The sequence below is a fragment of the Hyperoodon ampullatus genome (assembly GCF_949752795.1).
Source record: "Hyperoodon ampullatus genome assembly, chromosome: 4".
NCBI classification, from domain to species: domain Eukaryota; kingdom Metazoa; phylum Chordata; class Mammalia; order Artiodactyla; family Ziphiidae; genus Hyperoodon; species Hyperoodon ampullatus.
The window spans coordinates 142,548,007-142,571,519 of record NC_136917.1 but is presented as its reverse complement, the minus strand read 5'-3'; positions in this window follow the sequence as shown (position 1 = coordinate 142,571,519).

The window sequence follows — 23,513 nt, the reverse complement described above, 5'->3', positions numbered from 1 at the left end:
CTGTAACATTCACCCCAGCTCATCCTGTAGGCATCTGGTCATCCTCCTTCAGTCAGCCTTCAAGGTAAAGGCTGGTTCCCAAAGGTCCTTAATTTCTCCATTCACAATCTATCAAAAGATTTATCTTAAATCAACTGATGTTTTCAGCCTGATGTTTTCAGCACCTCTAGGGATAATAAGATCTGGACGTTTACCTCCTTCTAACTAAAGCAGTATTTTACAGTTGAATTGACAGTTTTATTTGATTGGATTCTCTAAGCAATTCAGTCTGAATCTAACCTGGTTACAGAGCTTATGGGTCTGGTTCTGTGAGGGAGATATAAGAGGACCCATCCAGCTGGTTGCGACTCCCAGGTAAGAAATGTTCTGAGGTAATGCACTGTGTGTATGTGTGCTTGTGCTCTCCACCTGTGAGTCTTTATATGACAGTTATAAATAGGTACATAGATGTTGTTTTAGTCATGGACACGTTACATAAACATAACAAGCATAATACCAAATACCTAGTTGTCATTAAGTAAATGTTCTTCTCTTGAACATTTACACACCTTCCCACACCTTCTAGGAGCTTAATATAGCACAGCTTTAGAAAGAAGTAGTTACCAGATTATGTCTTTAAGTGACTCATTAATTTGCTCACTTTTGAGGATAAAGTTTAAAGAAGTTTCTTCAAGTAGGAGCAATTTGCTGATTTTAAGGTTATTAGGAAAAATACTTCACTGTACTGGACGTCTCAAGCGTTTGCGTCTCAAACATTTTTGTAGATTGTATTGTGCATAGCATCAACTCAGTCTCATGTTTTACACAAACTGTTAGGAGGAAGGGAAGGGAGTTACATGACTGGGAAATACTTGCCATGAGTCATTTGTAGCTACAGTAATGATATAGATGTGCTCTTCTGTATGATAATATTGGTGATGGGGGTAGAGTTTGCATATTCTCTCTTATGTGTCCCAAATTCCATTGCATAGTATGGAGTATCCTAAGCTGACATGATTGTAAGTATCTTTGGGGTACTTATTACATACATGAGCTTCCCCACAGACAATAGAATTGGAATTTCCAATGGTAGGACCTGGGGATATGTGTTTTTAAAATAAGAACCTTAGATTATTCTTCGGATTGTGTAAGTTTGGGAACTTCTACCTTGATGGCTACTGTAAGAAGCTCATAGGCTCTCTTTAATTACAGCCAACATTTCCGTCATATTTTAATTTTTTTTACTTTATTTTTTTTAGTTTCATTGAGAAATAATTGCCATACATCACTGTAATTTTTTCAAGTACATCTATCTTAGTTTGGTCTGTAAGATTGGTAGGGCAAGAATTGCTACCTTCAGGGCTTCCCTGGTGGAGCAGTGGTTGAGAGTCTGCCTGCCAATGCAGGGGACACAGGTTCGTGCCTCGGTCCGGGAAGATCCCTCATGCCACCGAGCGGCTGGGCCCGTGAGCCATGGCCGCTGAGCCTGCGCATCTGGAGCCTGTGCTCCGCAATGGGAGAGGCCACAACAGTGAGAGGCCCGCGTACCGCAAAAAAAAAAAAAAAAAAAAAAAAAAAAAAAAAGAATTGCTACCTTCATTTTACAGATATGATGCTGTCAACTTAACAAAACCAGCAGTTCTTAAAGTTTTGGTTGACAACTGCAGCAATTAAAGATTTTGGAGTAGGAATTTCCTGGCAGTCCAGTGGTTAGGACTCTGCACTTCCACTTCAGGTGACACGGGTTTGATTTCTGGTCAGGGAACTAAGATCCCTCAAGGCACGGTATGCGCCAAAAAAAGGTAGAGAACAACAACAACAAAAAGATTTTGGGGTGATGAGGGCTGGTTAACTGCTTCCCCGTAACCACAAGGCCAAAATGTAATGAAAGTGATGATTGTCTTCAACATACATGGGCACTTGCTAGACATTTGTTAGAGAATTAGGCACAAAATGGGTCTGAAAGTCTGATGAAGCTCCAGTACCACTATCTGGCACTGTCTTTTGAGGCTCTTTAACCACACTTCATGAGAAAGAGATACTTGAGACACATACAGCAAGATTCAGAGGTTAGATTTTGTGTCCTCTGAAACTATTGCTGCTGTCCCTAAGGAACTTAGGGTAAAGGCCCCAGTGGATTCTTACACCCTATTAAGGCAAAGGTGGAAAGTATTTCTAAAATATTTTAGCCAATCTGCATGTCTTGAATGCTATTAATTTTACCAATGATGGTGTCCAGTTCTAATATTCTTCTTGCAAATTTTCAAGTCACTAGAAAAGCCTTTTATAATTTTCAAAATATGCTGTTTTTTGCCTGGACTACTTTTATCCTGTGCTACTGGGTAAGTCCTATTTATTCCTTAAAATGTCAATTCAAGCACCATCTCTTTTTTGAAGTATTTTCTGGTCCTGTAGGACTTTGCTACTCAGAGTCTGGCCCATGGACCAGCATCACCAGCATGACTTGGGAGCTTGCTAGAAGTGCAGATTCTAAGTCCCACTCAAGACTTACTGACCCAGAGTCTTCATTTTAACCAGATTCCTGGTGCATTGGAAGCACAATAAAGTTTCAGAAACACTAGTCTAGAAGTTAGGTGCTCCTCATCTGTGCCTCCTAATATAGCATAAAACTATGATGATGGCTCTATGAAAGCACTTACCACATTGAATTGCATAATTAATATTTGCCTGTTCTTCCAGGTTAGTCATCAGATCTTACTCATTTCTGCACTCCTATCACTTGACACTTATTGAATGTTTAATTCATGTTGAGTGAGTGAATAAACAAACTTGCCCGTGGCAAAATTAGTTGTTCAGATCTACGTGTAGATTCCTTAGATTTCATCTGACTTATGTGTTCTCACACATCCAAAGTCAGAATGAATAGAAGACAGGGTATTAACCAGCTTTCCAGGGCTAAAGTTGAGGAAGAAGTGGGTGTTGGACATAGGAGCCAGACAGTAGTGGCATGATGGAAAATTCATTAGTCTCTAATATGTGAATGGTCAAAGAGAGAGAGCAGAGTCACCTAAGGGGACCATGTGTGCCAGGGATTCTGAATACTTTTTTCTGTCCCAACACACCCAAGAGATTAGACATATTTCCAGCTGTAAGAATGGCTAACTGTAACAGATTTTCTTTGGGACTTCTACCTCAACTATATAATTCTGCTATAACCCACACCCCATTTTTCTTTTTAGACTCACTGAGACAAATGGTAGGATCAATGTCTGGTGTTTTGAGTGGGGTGGGAGGGCATTGAGGGATAGTAGGTACCAAGGATACATCCTGAATTTAAAATCAAGTGCTTTAAATGGGTGGATAGATTCAGATATCTAACCTGGAAGGTTAGCTTAGGAAATCAGCATAGGGTAGAAAGAGTGGTAATAAAAGATCTTATCAAAATGGGGACTGGTCCAAATCCAGGGCTCCAGGCACTTAACACCTGGGCAGTACTTGTTCTACATCTTTCTCTCTCAACCACGTCTCTTTTGGGGTTAACTATAGACCTAATAGTGGCTAACGGTGGAGAGAGAGTTTGGGATTAGGGTTACCATAATAGTGCAAAGCAGTTTTGGTACCTACCCAGAATCCAGTGGATAGAGGTAGAAAAATGTCCAATCTGTAATTAAGAAGAAAATATTTTTCTCCCTGTACTTTGGTTGGTCCTGAGGGGCAGTTATCACGAATTTGGGGTGGGGGTGGGGGGCAACATTTAGTGTGGGGAAGGAGTATCAAAGCTAGTCAAGGCTTTTGGCCTAAGGCAGGAGATTGACAACAAATTGCCTAGGGAAGCCAGCAGGTGAGGTACACACTGCAACTGGGGTGGAGTAGACAGTGATGTCCTGAAGAGCAAATGCCTCGTTTGAAGGGTCAGCTCCAATTGGTAGTTTCATGTGGGAATCTGGCATCTGTCTTCTGGGTATTTTGGGTCCTTTTGTGTTCCTTTAAAAACCACGAAGACTTGGATAGAAACCAAAGAAAGGGAAACAAGAAGCAAGTTATTTAGGGCTTGTCATAGTTGAAATGAAATCAGTCATTTTACTCAACTCACCGAAATCAAAAGCAAACAAGCATAAATGAAACTAAATGAAAGACAAAAATGACTGCCCAGACTTCAACTTCTCCCTCAGAGTCTCCATGGATGGCATCGATCACCTACTAAGTTATTCAGCTAAGAAATCTGGCAGTCTTTTTTGATGCTTTTTCTCCCTCAACCTTTACATTTTATGACTATTCAGGGCCAATAGATTTCACCCCCAAGAATACCCACAGTTCATCTCCTTCTTTCTCCATCTTTATGGCCACTGTCTTACGTTAGGTTCTCTTGTATTTTGCCTGGATTATTCCAAAGGTTTCCTTTTTGGTATTTCTAACTGATTTCATGAGGAAACAACACAAACAGACTCTACACATTTTCCTCCAGAATTAGGTCTGTGGCTAGGGCCTGTGTCTGAATCCACAGGTAGGGGTGAGCAGATCCTTCTCACCTGGGGTGGACAAGGCAAGAGACCAGAATGTTTTCAGCAGTGGGTGGGTCTGCTGGAGTAATTTCCAATTCCAGAATTAGAACAAAGAAGGACACAGGTCAGCGCAATCTAGGAAGTCTCTTCTTCCCCTTCTGATTGCCATGGGTTAACGCTGACAATATATCCATACAGTTATGAAAGTAAGGTCACGAATTAGGCAAGTTTCTGAAAAATGTACAATAATGAGATGAAATGGATCAGTTGATGATTGTTTTGCACCCTTTGTCTCACCAGCCCCAACGGCCTATTAGAAAGTTAAATGCCCATTCATTAGGTGGCTTTGAGGCCATAACTAACTTTAGGTAAAACATGAGACTGGAGAGAAAGTGATCTTCTCAAGGTTAGGCCATCCTCTGGCTTGGAAGGTTAACTTGGGAAGTACCTCCTCGAGGCCTACATCTTCTAGGTCTGATTTAGAGAAATCCCAGCAGGACCACAGTCACAGACACTAATTTTCTTAATGCTAACTTGAAGGGGAATGAATGATTATAAAACTATTAACTAGAGTCTATCAAAGAATTAAAAAAAAAAAAGAACTCCGATTGGGAAATGTCTACTAACTTGTTTTTAACCAGAAAGCCCTATAGTTAGACTGCTAACTTACTAGCTATGAGATATCAGAGAAGCTACTTATTCATCATAACTCTTACTCCCCTCATTTATACAACGGGGAAAGTAACATCGTCTACCCCAAATTTTGTGGTAAAAATTAATAAGAACATACATAAATACCTTAGCAAAATAGCTAGCATATAATAGGCAATTGATGAATTATAACATCATTATACTTATTCCTCAATGAAAGTTTATCCCCACCTCTACCTGTATTGATATAAAATCTTTTTAAACATACAGTCATTCCTTGCTATGCACAGGGGATTGGTTTCCAATACCAAGCACCAAAATTTTCAGATGCTCGTTTTTTTATATAAAGTGGCTGAAAGCCTTTGTATCACTCACCTTTTTCAGCCAGAAAATCTCCCTCCCACAGGTAACCAATGTTACCAGTTTTTTGAATACTGTACTAGAGAAAATTGATGCATCTGCAAGCAAAAGCAAAAAGGCATTTTTTCCCCAATTGCTTTAAAAAGTGTTTTAAATCTAAATTTCCCATCTATACTGATACAAAGAATTATTATTGTTTTCTATAAGGACCTGAGGTCCTGTCACTTTGATACATGTATGTTTATTGTACTTTTTATAAGATCATATCTAAAATTTATCTTACATCTAGGCTGCAGCACTGTGAGACATATTTTATGGCTCTAGTATTTGTGCCAAACATTACCTTGCTGTATATTGAATTTCTATGGCAGTTCAATATGGTTAGGCCCAGATGACAAAGAACTTTATGTGCTTAATTAAATTGACTGGTACATGTGCACCCTGACGCAAATATATTTTCCTTACAAAGAATGTTTTGCCCTTTGCAAGACATAGGAAGTCTGAAATTAGCTCTGTTTTTTTAATGAGTTTCAAAAAGTGGTCCCTGAAATAAGGCAGCAAAATACCATGGTGGAATTGTAGTTCTGAAAAAAATGTTTTTAGGGACATCCTTCTTTTTTATTCACTCTTTCCAGACTAAATATAATATTTCCAAACTATAAAGAGGTATTGACTATTGAGAAGTGAATGGCAAACTCTATCCAGGACTTCCAAAAAAAAAGTCTTAGGAGAGTGGGAAAGCCTAATTGTTCCTTTTAATACACTACTCACAGGGCCACAGTCAGCCTGCAACCAGACCATGCTATAGGAATATGAAGTCTTGGAAACTGTAGTGAATCCTATAGGTGCCCCATCTAGACCCCATTGCCAGCTGGTGCACTCCCCACTCCCACCTTGGGTACTTTAAGTGCTTCAGCTAAGGCTTGCTGTTACCTGGTTTTCTGGAGAAGTGCCCTCAGTCAAATAGGAACCATGTCATGGGAGATTATAGGCCCAGTACTAAGGAGCAGTCCTTAGCCAATGATGGACTGACACAGCGATTCTTTTTTTTTTTTTTTTTTTTTTTTTTGCGGTACGCGGGCCTCCCACTGTTGTGGCCTCTCCCGTTGCGGAGGCTCCGGACATGCAGGCTCAGCGGCCATGGCCCATGGGCCCAGCCACTCCATGGCTCGTGGGATCCTCCCGGACCCGGGCACGAACCCGTGTCCCCTGCATCGGCAGGCGGACTCTCAACCACTGCGCCACCAGGGAAGCCCGACACAGCGATTCTTTAAGCCAGTTCCCTTGCCCAAAGGTGGAATAACTCTGTGAACCACTTAGCCTCCAGCACTTGTTGTGGGATCAGGCTGAAACTAGACTCCAGCTGAGACCTCATCACTGTTTAAATGTGGAGAGGAACTACTGGAGAGCAGGGGTTCGGGGGCAGTGAACAGATGTTAGAGACCTCACTTAGAATGGGATGGTTCTGAAACCACTGTGGCAAAGATCTGCTGAGAAAAAGTGAAAGAATTGCTCCTTGCCCATTTCTGCTTCTATCTCAACCTTCGTGATTCTGTTGCAGTGAGCCAGTTTTCAAATCGATCCTAGCAGAGCCTGCTGCATCAGTGATATTGGGCACTGTCCACAGAATTGCTGAAATTGCTCCTTGCACCATTAAACTTCTGATTATTTTTCCTGTACTCAAGGTCAGTGATAGAGCTAAAATACTGTTTTTTCTCTTCCTTTCACTTTTATCTAAAATTTGATAAGAAGAATTGAAAGAAGGGGTCACCAACAGCAGTAGGAAGACAAGGGACACCTGTTTTCTTCCTATTCTTTCTTTTAAGGTCCTCACTTCCTATTCACAAGCAGACTAGGTCCCTGTGTTTTAGTCCAGTGCTATTTATACACTTTATTTTTTAAAGCAATAACTTCCAGAACCGTGGGAAGGAAGTGCAGGTAAACAAGCTTTAAGTGACTAGGTGAAATTCACATAATTTGGCACAGCTTTAGGAACAGCCTGTTTCCTGACTCCCCACATACGTACTCAACTCTAGACCCTAAAAGAGGGTGGGTAAATATTTTTAGCATTTAGTAGAACCTAAACAGAAGAAAGGACATTCAGTATGACAGAGTAATCAGTTGAAAATGAATCAAAGTCATACGATCATCTTCACTTGAAACACCCAGAAATGCTGGATATAATACAACAATCACTCATTAAAATGCATGGCTGGGGCTTCCCTGATGGCTCAGTGGTTAAGAATCTGCTTGCCAATGCAGGGGACACGGGTTCAAGCCCTCGTCCGGGTATATCCCACATGCCGCAGAGCAACTAAGCCCGTGTGCTACAACTACTGAGCCTGTGCTCTAGAGCCTGCGAGCCACAACTACTGAGCCTGAATTGCCGCAGCTACTGAAGCCCATGCACCTAGAGCCCATGCTCTGCAACAAGAGAAGCCACCACAATGAGAAGCCCGTGCACCTCAATGAAGAGTAACCCCTGCTCAAAGCAACTAGAGAAAGCCTGCATGCAGCATCGAAGACCCAATGCAGCCAAAAATAAATAAATAAATAAATAAAAGAAATAAAATGTATGGCTGAACTTATAAGAAGATAGAATCTGAAGAAATTATGAAAAAACACACCCATATAAAACAAGGAGTTTAAAGATATTGTGCCTCCTTCAGTCTCTCCTGAAAGACAAGTTAAGATACATGGAGGAAAGAATTGAAAGATCTTACATACATATATCAGGAAAGTATAAGAGGGAATGGAGGAGATGCAATATTTGAAAAGGAGGGGCAAAAACTTACAAAAAGTTGAAAGAATTAAAATACAGAATAAGATGGTAGAATTAATTTAAATCACATCACTAATTATAATAAATACAAATGTTCTAAATCCAACAGTTAATAAACAAAGATAGTCAGGCTTGATTGTAAAAAGTATATGTAAATAAAAGAAACATACCTATGACACAAGGACAAAGAAGCATTAAGAATTAAAGAATGCAATATATATATATATATATGTCAGGCAAGTATTAAATAAAACAAGTGTCAGTTATAAATCTATAATATTTTCAGACAGAATAACTCTAAGGCAAAAGTATTGTTAGGGATTAAAGTGGTTACTTCATAATGATGAAATATATATTTCAACAGAAAAATATAACAATTCTAAACTTGTAGGTATCCAATCACATAGAATTAAAATATATAAAACAAAAATCAACAAAATTGCAAGAAAAAAATACAAGATTTTCAGAAATATCTCACAGATCTGATACACCATGTAACAAAATTTAGAGAACATTTGAGGATTTGGAACATCTGATTTTTATAAATAATATAATATACTAAGCCTTAGATATAAAAAAACAGAGAAAGAAAGTATGAAGGAGGAAAATTTATAGATTAGTTTCATTCATGAACATAGATTTAAAAATCCTGAACAAAATATTAGTAAATCAAATATAGGAATGTATATGTTATATATTATGTACATGTATATATATGTTAACAGATACATATATTATATATAAATATAAAATAATAAATATATACTTAAACAAATGCATCTTGACCAAGTTAGATTTATCCCCAAGTACTAAAATGATTTAATATAGTTAACACAATAGTAGATCAAAGGGAAAAAGAAGCTTATGATCATTTCAGTACATGCAGGAGAAAAAAGTGTTATGTTTCAATAACCATTTCTGAGGAAAGAAAACTCATAGCAGACTAAAAGGAGAAGTCTTATCCATGAAAGGGATAAGACTTATCCATTAAAGGGAAACTATTAAAAATCTACTACAAACATTATTATTCCTGGTGACACATTAGAAGAATTCCCCTGAAAATTAGGAATAAGGTAACAGTGTTTGACAATAATATATGATTTCATCTATATACCATAGGTTTTAGCTTGTGCCCAAGGAAGGAAAAGAAATTAGATGCATAAGGACTGAAAAGAAACAAAACAGTAATTTGCATAACATATGATTGTCCACATAAAAATCTCAAGAGTATCTTTAAAAATATAATTGCTGGATTGATACAAGAAAATCATTTCCATGACTATATACCAACAATGTGCACTTATAAAATAACTGGTTTGAGTTGATCATTTTCACTTCATGGAGCTGTAGCGAAGCAACCCTTACTGCAGATCAAGGGAATTCTTTTTACTACCTGAACACAAAAGCAGGTTCTGTTAATAGGGAAGTGGACTAGTCATTGTATTGGGCAGACAAGAGACAGTGTCTCCTTTACTTTTCAGAAATTATCTGTGTAGATGACCAAGGTTTTTGTGTTCTTTGTGTGCTTGAAAAAGATGCTTAATCTCTAATCGTTGGTTGCAGATATTCTATGCACTCATAGAATGAACCATATATGTCCATTCTATCAAATTTCTAAATTGTGGTGTTCAATCTCATGCAATGTTAACTTTTTGAGTGCTTGATCTATTCAGTTTCTAAGAGTTAGAGCTTCTAATGCTAAAATATACCAGTAGGTTTGTGGTTCGTCAGTTAAGACTGTCTGCATTTACTATGTACTATGTTACTGATATACTTGGATATATTCCTATCATCATTTTTTTCCATTATGATCATCCTTTTTTTGTTGCTTTATCCCTTTTTACTTTTTTGTTTCTGTTTTATCCTTCACATTTTGGGAACTTGCACAGTCTACTACTTCATGATTCTCTTAAATTTTTAGTATATATAGTTAACCAAAGTTTGAAGTTAATTAGTATCTTTACCCTTTTCCAAAATAATACAAAGATGTTAGAATGATAAACTCCATCTACTCTCCTATAGTCTGTGTCATACTTATCTAGTACTTTGTTTCCAAATTGTTTTTTTTTAACCCTCTTCTTACAAATTAATAATTTTTACCCTCAGTTTTTATTAAGACCTACTAATTTTGTTTTTCAAATTCTAATTTTATTTCCTCACTGTTGCTTCTTGTAGATAATTTCTTTATTAGAGCTTCAATTTCCTTTTTTGAAGAAGTGTTCTTCCACTAGTTCTTTTAGCCAGAGTCTGAAAGAGTAAGCTAGTTTTCCCCCCTTGTATCAGATGTTTCTGTTTTTCAACTTTTGAATGATTGTTTAGCTGGGAATAAAGTTTGAGATTGGCAGTTATTTTTCTCTTAGCACACTTCAGTAGTTATCTCTTTGACCTCGTGTTGATGTGCAATCTCTTGTACATCTAAATGTTTCTCTTTTCTTTTTGTTTCCTTTAAGATTTCCTTTACTACGGTTTCTTTTAGTATTTGATATTTTATACATATTTATTTATACTTATTTTATTAATCCTGTTTCTTTTATATGAAAATTTATCAGCCATGATCTCTTTGAATATTTTTCCTTCACCATTATCTATATGCTTCCTTATGAAACGTGAGCTTGAGTTTCTCTTTCTCTTGTTCCTGTTTCTTAATCTCTCATGTTTTACATCTTATCTTCTTCTGCTATATTTTTGATGATTTTCTTACACAGATCTTCTAGTTTGCTATTTCTATCTTCAGCTGGAAGTCTGCTATTTTACCTGTCCTAAGTTAAACTTTTGTGTGTGTGTGATACACATTATTCACACAGAATAGTGTGTCAACCATATATAGCAATAATATAAAATAATATAATATGTCTACTTAGGTAACAGAATATTACTAATACCTTAGATTCATGTGTGTCCCTCGCCAATCATCTACCAACCATCAGGTAACTGTTGTTCTGACTTTTTGTTAAGTATTTGTATTAGTTCCAGAGAAGCAGAATTAATAGAATGTGTATGTGTAAATATATATAGAAGAATTGTCTTATGTGATTATGGAGGCCGACAAGTCCAAAATCTGTAGCATAGACTCGCAGGCCAGAGACCCAAAGAATAACCTGTGTTGCAGTTCAAGTCTGAATGCTGTCAGGATGGAAACCCAAGGAAGAGTTGCTGTTTAAATCCAAAGTGAGTCTGCTAGCAGAATTCCTTCTTGCTCAGCAGAGGCCAGTCTTTTGTTTTATTTAGGCTTTCAACAGATTAAATGAGGCTTAACCACGTTATTGAGGGTATTCTGCTTCATTCAAAGTCTCCTTTAAAGTCTGATTTAAAAGTTAATCTCATCCAAAAATATTCTCATGGAAACATTCAGAATAATGTTTGATTAAATATCTGGGCACTGTGGCCCAATGAAGTTGACACATAAAACTAAGCATCACACATCTACCCCTTGTCAACTTGGAATCCATACACATCTCCTTAAACTATACTTGATCTCCAAATGAAGACAATAACAAGTTTATAATTACACCTATCATGATACAACCATTTTGTATACAACTGAAAATGCACTAACACTTTCCCCATAAGAGGATACAAAATTCCTGTGTGATATTTACCCTTTTCCTTCACACCCTGTAACTTAAATACTATGATGTAAAGTTAACAATACTAAATGACATGATATAAAGTCAATATATTTTATGTTACATGATAAAGGAGTAAAAGATAAAGGAAAACAAAGATATTTGAGACATATACACACAGATACAAACATATTTATAACAAAATAAGGAAGTAGCTGGTATTTAGAACTACCTTCTTTCACTACCCAATCCATATTCCCATTCCCCTCAGTAAACACCTCAGTTGGTCATGGATCTTAACCTGGTGGGATGACCTCAACCTTCATTCCTGAAGGATCAGCCTGGATTAGGATGTCGTATTTTTCCATTGACTTTGATCACGGGATCTCCTATATTCCAGACAATCTCTTCCTTATCTGCACTGTACATTATCACTCCAAGTTTTCCTTGGTAATCAGGATTAACCATTCCAGCCATCACAGTAATTCTCTTCTTTGCCTGTTGATTTAGGAATGAAGAATCCAAAGTGGCTGCTTGGGAGTCTTAACTTCCAGTTTAATGGAATCATTGTGTTTTCCTGGTGGGAGCATTCTTCCCTTTGGAAGTAAGATCTCTAGGCCAGCAGAACATAAAGTTGTGGGGGACAGGTAGCAAAAACTTTGTCATTGGGTCACTAGAGGTATTAGTGAGTGATACCCCTCCCATTTCCACCCCTTGATTCCTGGACCCATGAATTCTTGCTATGGGAGAAACAGAAGCATATATTGGGTGCTGATGCAGAACATATATGATTTCCTGGAGAACCTTGCCCCAGCTCTGAAAGGAACTCTCACCTAGCTATCACTGTGACTAAGTCTTCAAAAGCTGTTGCAGTTCTACGTAGCAATCAGAGAAGAAAAAGAAATAAAAGGAATCCAAATTGGAAAGGAAGAAGTAAAATTGTTGCTGTTTGCAGATGACATGATACTATACACAGAAAATCCTAAACACACCAACAGAAAACTACTAGAGCTCATCAATGAATTTGGTAAAGTTGTAGGATACAAAATTAGTATACAGAAATCTGTTGCATTTCTATACACTAACAATGAACTATCAGAAAGAGAAATTAAGGAAACAGTCCCATTTATCATCACATAAAAAAGAATAAAATTCCTAAGAATAAACCTACCTAAGGTGGTAAACAACCTATACTTGGAAAACTATAAGACACTGATGAAAGAGATTGAAAATGACACAAACAGATGGAAAAATATATGGTGTTTTATATATTTATTATATATTATATATATTATATATATTAATTCACTGGAAGAATTAATATTGTTAAAATTATCATAACACCCAAGGCAATCTACAGATTCAATGCAATCCTTCTCAAAATACCAGTGGCATTTTTCACAGTACAAATAATTTAAAAATCTGATTGACAAAAGACCCTGAATAGCCAAAACAATCTTGAGAAAGAACAGAGCTGGGGGAGTCATGCTCCCTGACTTCAGACTACACTACAAGACTACAGTAATTAAAACAGTATATTACTGGCACAAAAACAGACACATAGATCAATGGAACAGAATAGAGAGCCCAGAAATGAGTCTACACATGTCTGGTCAATTAATCTATGACAAAGGAGGTAAAAATATACAATGGAGGAAAGACAGTCTCTTCAATAAGTGGTGCTAGGAAAACTGGACAGCTACATGTAAAAAAATGAAATTACAACATTCTCTAACACCATATACAAAACTAAACTCAAAATGGATTAAAGACCTAAATGTAAGACTGCATACTATAAAACTCCTAGAGGAAAACATAGGCAGAACACACTTTGACATAAATTGCAGCAATGTTTTTTTGGATCTGCCTCCTAAAGCAAAGAAAATAAAAGCAAAAAAAATAAATGGGACCTAATTAAACTTGAAAGCTTTTGTACAGCAAAGGAAACCATTGACAAAATGAAAAGGAAACCTAATGAATGAGAGAAGATATTTGCAAGTGGTATGACTGATAAGGGGTTAATACCCAACATATATAAACAGCTCATGTAACTCAACATCAAAATAACAAACAACCTGATTAAAAAATGGGCAGAACTGAATAGACATTTTTCCAAAGATGAACTGCACATGGCCAACAGGCACATGAAAAGATGCTCAACATCACTAAACATCAGGGAAATGAAAGTCAAAACTACAATGAGATACCACCTCACATCTGTCAGAATGGTTATCATCAAAGAGAATACAAATAACAAAAGTTGGTGAGGATGAGGAGAAAAGGGAATACTGATGGTGGGACTGTAAATTGGTTCAGCCACTGTGGAAAACAGTATGGAGGTTTCTCAAAAAACTAAAAATAGAACTAACATATGGCCCAGCAGTTCCATTCCTGGGCATATATCCAGAAACACCAAAAACACTAATTCGAAAAGATACATGCACCCCAATGTTCAAAGCAGCATTATTTACAATTGCCAAGACATGGAAGCAACCTAAGTGTTCATCAACAGATGAATGGATAAGGAAGACGTGATATGTATATACATATATACATAACAATGGGATACTACTCAGACTTAAAAAAGAATGAAATTTTGCCGTTTACAGCAACATGGATGGACTTGGAGGGCATTATGCTTAGTGAAATAAATCAGACAGAGAAGGACAAATACTGCATGATATCACTTATATGTGGAATCTAAAAAATACAACAAACTAGTGACTCAGAGATATAGGGAACAAACTAGTTGTTACCAGCAGGGAGAGGGTAGTAGAGAGGGGGAAATATAGAGGTAGGGGAAAAAAAAGCGTTGTTATGGGATTGTATGAGATCATGTGTGTGAAACTATTGAAAATTGTAAAGCACTATAGAATTTAAAGAATCTTTCATTCAATTAAAAAAAAAAAAGGCCATTCCTCTATTCTGTCAAACCAGCTGATGAAGCATGGTGGGGAAAATGGTAAGTCTAGTGAATTCCATGAGGCTAGGCCCATTGCTGCATTTCATTTGCTATGAAGTGAGTTCTTAGAAGTATTGCTGTGTGGAAAACCATGACAGTGGATAAGGCATTCTTTAAGTCCATGGATGGTAGTTTTGGCAAAAACATTACATGCAGGGAAGTTAAGTCCACATCCAGAGTGTCTATTTTAGTAAGAACAAAATGCTGTCTCTTCCATAATGGAAGTGGCTCAATGTAATTAAACTGCCGCCAGGTAGTTTGCTGATAACCCCAGGGAATGGTGCCATACCAGGGACTTAGTGTTGATTTCTGCTGCTGGCTGATTGAGTACTCAGCAGTAGCTGTGGTCAGGCCTCCTTTGGAAAGCATAAATCCACGTTGCTGAGTCCATGCATAACATCCATTTCTGTCACCATGGACAGTACATCCATGAGCCCATTGGTGATAATAGTGGTGGCTAAAGAGGCTGATTGGTAGGTACAGAACAGACCATCCTATCCACTTGACTATTAAAATACTCTTCTGCTAAGGTCACCTTTTGGTGAGTATTAACATGGGACACAAATATCTTTAGGTTCTTTTTGCCCATTCATAGAGGTTTATCTTCAGACCTCTTTCTCAGATTTCCTTGTCATCAATTTTCCAGTCAGGTTCCATCCAAGTCCCTGACTATCCAGCCAAATCATTGGCCACAGCTCATGAACTGGTATATAAGCACACATCTTGCCATTTCTCCTCCAAGCAAAATAAATGACCAGGAACACTGGCTGCTGGGAGGATTTCCCTTCACCCTGTCCCTCAGGGATGTCCTAGAGGAAGGGTGTAGTGCTGCAGGTTTCCATTTTTTCAGTGGTGCCTGCATATTGGAGAGAATAATCTGTAAACCAGGTCCAAATTTTCTTTTCCTCTGTCAGTTGATTGTAGCGAACTCCCAGTGAGGAAGTATGTGCAACCTGGTGACACAAGGTAGTGCAGCAGGGGTTGGGACCATGGCATTTGGGCCACTTCATGTAATTTACTTGTACCTTCAGGGCCTGCTTGGGCTTGACCTCATATCCATTTGATGATGGAGTGCTGCTGTGCACGCCCAACTTTATGGCTTGGCGAGTCAGATAATACCTAGTACGTGATAGACAGCTCAGGTCACATGGTAACTTCTTGACCCATGGTTAAGTGTTCAGTCTCAACTGAACCCTAGTAGCAGGCCAAGCTGTTTCTTAAAAGGAGAGCGGTTATCCCAGAGGATGGCAGGGCTTTGCTCCAAAATCCTAAGGATCTGTTATGAGATTCACCTGTTAGAGGCCTGCCACAGGCTCCAACCAATATCCTTATCTGCCAATGACACTTCAATCACCATTGGATTTGCTGGATCATATGGTCCAAGTGGCAAAGCAGCTTGCATAGCAATATGGATCTGTTGTAGAGCCTTCTGTTGTTCTGGACCCTACTCAAAACTAGCCACTTATGGGTCACTTAGTAAGTGGGCCAGAGTAGCACACCCAAATGAGCAATGTATTGCCTCCAAAATCCAGAGATGTACTAGGCATTGTATCTCTGTCTCTTGTTATAAGAAGGGTCAGATGAAACAACTTACCCTTCACCTTAGAAGGGTTATCTCAACATGCACTATACCATTGGCCCTAGAAATTTCACTGAGCTAGAAGGCCCTTGAATTTTTATCACATTTATTTCTCACCCTCTGACATGCAAATTTCTTACCAATAAGTCTAGAGTAGTTGCTACTTCTTGCTCACTAGGTCCAATCAACATAATGTCATCAATGTAATAATGATCAGTGTGAGACTTGTGGAAAGGAAAGACAATCAAGATCTCTTTGAACAAAGTTATGACATAGAGCTGAAAAGTTGATATACCCCTGAGGTAGGGCAATGAAGGTAAATCGCTGGCCTTTCCAGCTGAAAGCAAACTGCTCCTGGTGGCCTTTATTAGCAGGAATTGAGAAAAAAGCATTTGCCATTTTATTAGCTGCCTAAGAGGCACCAAGGGATGTGCTAATTTCCCCAAGCGATGAAACCACTCCTGGTGCAATGACTGAAACTGGAGTTACCATCTTGTTAGGCTTACAGTTATCTACTGTCATTCTCCAAGATCCATCTCTCATCTGCACAGGACACAAAGGTGAGTAAAATGGAGATGTGGTGAGAATCACCACCCCTAGATCTTTCAACTTTCTGATGGTGGCGCTAATCGTTACACCCCTCCAGGAGCATGGTATTGCTTTTAGTTTACTTTCTTTCCAGGTAGAGGCTTGCACTTGGCCTTTCCCACCAGAATAGCTCTCACTCTACAGGATGTAGGCATTTTTCCAGTTGCTAGGTATGTTTATTCTAATTATGCATTCCAGAACTGGGCAAATAACCAGAGAATGGGTTTGGGGACCCACTGGATCCACTGTGAGATGGACTTCAGCTAAAACTCCATTCATCACCTGCCCTTCATAAGCCCCTACTCTGACAAGTGGACCATGGTGATGTTTTGGGTCTCCTGGAATTAGTGTAGTTCAGAGGCAGTGTCTAGTAGTCCCCAAAAGGTCTTATTATTTGCTTTTCCCCAGTGCACAGTCACTCTGGTAAAAGGCCATAGGTCCCTTTAGGAAAAGTTGGGAGAAAGATTAACAGTATAAATTTTTGGAAGTGTACCAGGTTCCTTCCTCAAAGGGACCCAGCCCCTGCTTCACTGAAGGGGTCCGAGTCTGTAAACTGGCTTAAGTCCTGGTTGGATCTTAGGAAGCATAGAGCACCTGGCAGGGCTATACTGTGGCCCAGGTACTAAACTTTTAATAGAGATATTATCAGAGGGAGTAGGATGTTTTGAATTTCTGCTTGTAAATCCACCATTGCTTACCTTGACTGCTCAACAGTAAATAAAAAGAATAATTTCGAGAGATGAAATGGCTATCCCCAGCTGACCCAACACCTGGGCATGGAGAGGAGAGAAGGCATTTTATTAGAATATGGTGAAGACAAGTCAAATAGAATTAAGAAATGAAGCCAAGCTCACCCAAGCATCCTCCTTCAGGTTAAAAAGGTAGTATGATGGCAATAGGTATCTGCCTCTTGAATCCTTCTGTTCCGGTACAAACTGGTGCATTTACCTATTTTTTATTCAGCTGTCATTCTCAGGTCATCATGTTCTGTTCTTCTCTGGATCCTCATCACTCCTCCTTTTTTGGATTTCCTGTTCCTACTCCTTGTGTGCCATTAGTATTAGTTTCCTGTGGCAGCTGCAACAAATCACCATAGCCTTGGTAGCTTAAAACAAAAGAAATGTATTCTCTTACAGTTCTGGAGGCCAGAGCCCTGAGTTAGTTTCACTGAACTGAAGTCAAGATGTTGACAGGACCATGTTCTCTGTAGAGGCTCCAGGGGAGAATCTGTTCCTTGCTTTTCCAGCTTCTGGTGGCTGGCAGCCTTCCTTGGCTTGTGGCCACATCAGTCCAATATTCAAGTCTTCAAATCTCCCAACTCAGTGGTCTTCTCCTCCATATGTGTCTGCATTTCCTTTTCCTCTGTGTCAAATTACCATCTCCCTCCCTCTTTTTTTTTTTTCTTTTTTTTTTTTTGTGGTATGCGGACCTCTCACTGTTGTGGCCTCTCCCGTTGCGGAGCACAGGCTCCGGATGTGCAGGCTCAGCGGCCATGGCTCACGGGCCTAGCCACTCTGTGGCATGTGGGATCTTCCTGGACTGGGGCACAAACCCGTGTCCCCTGCATTGGCAAGCAGACTCTCAACCACTGTGCCACCAGGGAAGTCCTCCCTCCCTCTTATAAGGATACATATGATTGTATTTGGGGTTCACCTGGGTAATCCAGGATAAAGCATATCAAGATTGTTAATCACATCTGCAAAAATGTTTTTTCCTAAATAGGTAATATTTTTAGGTTCCAGGGGTTAGGAAGTGAATATTCTTTTGTGAGGAGGGGCATTTTTTCATCCTACCACACGATGTCTTCTTCTTTCTTCATTCTCTCTCTCTCCCTCTCTCTTTCTGTTTCTCTTTTTGTTGGATACATCTTCTAATAGCTTCAGAGAGTGAATGCATGGGAAAAATTATTTGAGACCCTACAATTTTTATTCTACCCTCATATTTGATTGTGCCTTTGTATGTAGAATGTTAGAATGGAAAACATAGCTCAGGAAATACATTAGTATGCCAGCAGTCTCTTTTCTTATCGCTCTTCAATTCCATTTCAGAAGAGGTTGAGCATTTAAGGTATTAATTTATAAATCATCCTGAGTTTCCTGCAGGATGCAAGGCAGGAAGGCAGTGGCCTTTATTCTATAAAACCAAGTGAGCTATTGAACAAAGTAAATGATCAGAGCTCAAATGCTGTTTTAATTTTTTAAAACTATAATTTTGATTTGGATCGTCTTGATTTATAGGAAGACTCTTTTGTTGGAGTTCCTAGTTAATTTGATAATTTATTTATTTATTTTTACCAGAATGGGATATATTGAGAAGGATTTCAATTTTCAAGCATTTAAATTTCAATCAGTTATGGAGAGAATTTAGATGATGAATTATTTTATGTAAAAATATTTGCCAAGTAAGGTGCTCTGAATGAAAATATTTGGTCTGAAATAATCATATGATGCAATAGGGAAAAATTAATATTACTCTGAAGTTACCAGGTATTTCAGCATCTGTATGGAAAGTAGTTTTTCAATTAAAAATATGGCCTACAGGGCTTCCCTGGTGGCACAGTGGTTGGGGATCCGCCTGCCGATGCAGGGGACATGGGTTCGTGCCCAGGTCTGGGAAGATCCCCCATGCCGCAGAGCAGCTGGGCCCGTGGACCACGGCCACTGGGCCTGTGCGTCCGGAGCCTGTGCTCCACAGTGGGAGAGGCCATAACAGTGAGAGGTCCGCGTACCGCAAAAAAAAAAAAAAAAAAAAAAAGGCCTACAGAGAAAAATCAACAAAAGGTGTCACCATTTTCCAATTTATTAACCCTTAAATGTAGAGTAATGAGCTCAATTTTATGAAAACAAAACTACATGACCATAACAAAAAAAAACATTGTTTATAGAAATACAAATGACACACTGTTAGAGACAGAGATGGCTAAGAAAATGGCTAATGTAAATGAATATGTACCAAAAATAATCATTCTGCTTATTATTTAATTTTCAGAAAATCAATATGAAGAAGTTAATTTGCTTTAAATTTAATAAACACATGTTACTTTTCTTAGAAGCAATTTTATTTTTGAAGCTAGTTTTTGAATAGAACTGTCAATGAAATAAACCAATTTGTCAGTAAAGAAATTTATAAAAATTATCTAATTTTAAAGTGTCCTTGATAGTATGATAGATTGATTATATGGTCACTTTACTCACATTATATGTGACCTATTTTTTTATATTTAGATGTTTGTAGAACCTTTTTATTTCTTTGTCTCCTGTGTTCAAAATTGTTGCAGTGATGTATGTTGGTGAGACTCTTGGGGCCCTTTCAATCTGGAAACTTATATCATTCATTTTGGAGCAATATTTTTTGTAATAGTTCATTAAAGATTTCATTTCTTCAATTTTCATGTTTTCTCTCTTTCTGTATTTTCTATTCCTTGATCTTAGACATATGGGATGATTTTCTAATTTTCTTATCTTTTCTCTGTTTTCATCTCTTTTCATTCTACTTCTGGAAGATTTCCTTAACTTGATCTTCCAACTATATCATTGAGTGTTTCATTTTCACTATAATTTAAAAAAATTTCCAAAAGCTCTCTTCTTGGCACATGAAAAGATGCTCAACAATGATAATCATAAAAGAAATGCAAGTCAAAACCACAATGAGATAATCACTTCATACCTGTCAGAATGGCTATCATCAAAAAGACTACAAATAGCAAATGTTGGCAAGGATGTGGAGAAAAGGGAACCTGTGTACACTGTTGATGGAAATGTAAATTGGTGCAGCCATTATTGGTGCAGGAAATTGGTGCAGGAAAACAGTATGGGGGTCCCTCAAAAAACTAAAAATAGAACTACCATATGATCCAGCAATTCCACTACTGGGTATATATCTGAAGAAAATGAAAACACTAATTTGAAAAGATACATGTACATCAGTGTTCATAGTTCATCAATATTTACAATAGTGAAAATATGGAAGTAATCTAAGTGTCCATCAATAGACAAATGGATAAAGAAAATGTGGTGTGTAGATATATACAATGGAATATTACTCAGCCATAAAAAGTAATGAAACAATGCCATTTGCAGCAACATGGATGAAACTAGAGATTATCATACTAAGTGAAGTAAGTCAGAAAGAGAAAGACAAATAGCATATGATATCACTTATATGAGGAATCTAAAAAAAATAGATACAAATGAACTTATTTCTAAAACAGAAAGAGACTCACAGACCTAGAAGAAAAATTTATGGTTATCAAAGGGGAAAGAGAGGTGGAGGGGAGGGATAAATTGGGAGTTTGGGATTAAGATATACACACTCCTATATAGATAATCAACAAGGACCTACTGTGTAGCACAGGGAACTATACTCAATATTTTGTAATAACCTATAAGGGAAGAGAATCTGAAGAAGATTATATGTATAACTGAATCACTGCGCTGCATACCTGAAGTTAACATGATATTGTAAATCAACTATACTTCAATAAAAAAGATTTGGTGTATATGTACAAAGGAATATTACTAAGTCATAAAAAAGAATGAATGTTCTGCCATTTACAACAGCATGGATGGACCTGGAGGATATTATGCTTAGTGAAATAAGTCAGACAAAGACAAATACTGTATGTTATCACTTATATATGGGATATAAAAAACTAAAAGAGTGTATATAACAAAACAAAAACAGACTCAGATATTGAGAATAAACCAGTGGTTACCAGTGGGCAGAGGGAAGAGGGGAGGGGCAAGATAGGGTTAAGAGATTAAGAGGTACACACTACCATGTATAAATTAAACTACAAGGATGTATTATAGAGCACAGAGAAATATAGCCATTATTTTGTAATAACTTTAAATGAAGTATAATCTATAAAAATATTGAATTACTATGTTGTATACCTGAAACTAATATTGTAAATCAACTGTACTTCAATAAAAAAGTAGAAAAAAAGACAAAAGCTCTCTTTTTTGTTATTTAAATGTCTATTTTATTTTTACAGCATCTCTTTTTTTGCTTTATAACAAATTTAATCAGTTATACATAAGTTCCCACATCCCCTCCCTTTTGCGTCTCCCTCAGACCCTCCCTATCCCACCCCTCCAGGCGGTCACAAAGCACTGAGCTGATCTCCCTGTGCTATGCGGCTGCTTCCCACTAGCTATCTACCTTACGTTTGGTAGTGTATATATGTCCATGCCGCTCTTTCGCTTTGTCACAGCTTACCCATCCCCCTCCCCATATCCTCAAGTCCATTCTCTAGTAGGTCTGTGTCTTTATTCCTGTCTTACCCCTATGTTCTTCATGACATTTTGTTTTCTTAAATTCCATATATATGTGTCAGCATACAGTATTTGTCTTTCTCTTTCTGACTTACTTCACTCTGTATGACAGACTCTAGGTCCATCCACCTCATTACAAATAGCTCAATTTCGTTTCTTTTTATGGCTGAGTAATATTCAATTGTATATATGTGCCACATCTTCTTTATCCATTCATCCGATGATGGACACTTAGGTTGTTTCCATCTCTGGGCTATTGTAAATAGGGCTGCTATGAACATTTTGGTACATGTCTCTTTTTGAATTATGGTTTTCTCAGGGTATATGCCCAGTAGTGGGATTGCTGGGTCATATGGTAGTTCTATTTGTAGTTCTTTAAGGAACCTCCATAACGTTCTCCATAGTGGCTGTACCAATTCACATTCCCACCAGCAGTGCAAGAGTGTTCCCTTTTTTCCACACCCTCTCCAGCATTTATTGTTTCTAGATTTTTTGATGATGGCCATTCTGACTGGTGTGAGATAATATCCCATTGTAGTTTTGATTTGCATTTCTCTAATGAGTAAAGATGTTGAGCATTCTTTCATGTGTTTGTTGGCAGTCTGTATATCTTCTGTGGAGAAATGTCTATTTAGGTCTTCTGCCCATTTTTGGATTGGGTTGTTTGTTTTTTTGTTATTGAGCTGCATGAGCTGTTTATAAATTTTGGAGATTAATCCTTTGTCAGTTGCTTCATTTGCAAATATTTTCTCCCATTCTGAGGGTTGTCTTTTGGTCTTGTTTATGGTTTCCTTTGCTGTGCAAAAGCTTTTAAGTTTCATTAGATCCCATGTGTTTATTTTTGTCTTTATTTCCATTTCTCTAGGAGGTGGGTCCAAAAGGATCTTGCTGTGATTTATGTCATAGAATGTTCTGCCTATGTTTTCCTCTAAGAGTTTGATAGTTTCTGGCCTTACATTTAGGTCTTTAATCCATTTTGAGCTTATTTTTGTGTATGGTGTTAGGGAGTGATCTAATCTCGTATTTTTAAATGTCCCTGTCCAGTTTTCCCAGCACCACTTATTGAAGAGACTGTCCTTTCTCCACTGTACATTCCTGCCTCCTTTATCAAAGATAAGGTGACCATATGTGCGTGGGTTTATCTCTGGGCTTTCTATCCTGTTCCATTGATCTATCTTTCTGTTTTTGTGCCAGTACCATACTGTCTTGATTACTGTAGCTTTGTAGTATAGTCTGAAGTCAGGGAGCCTGATTCATCCAGCTCCATTTTTCGTTCTCAAGATTGCTTTGGCTATTTGGGGTCTTTT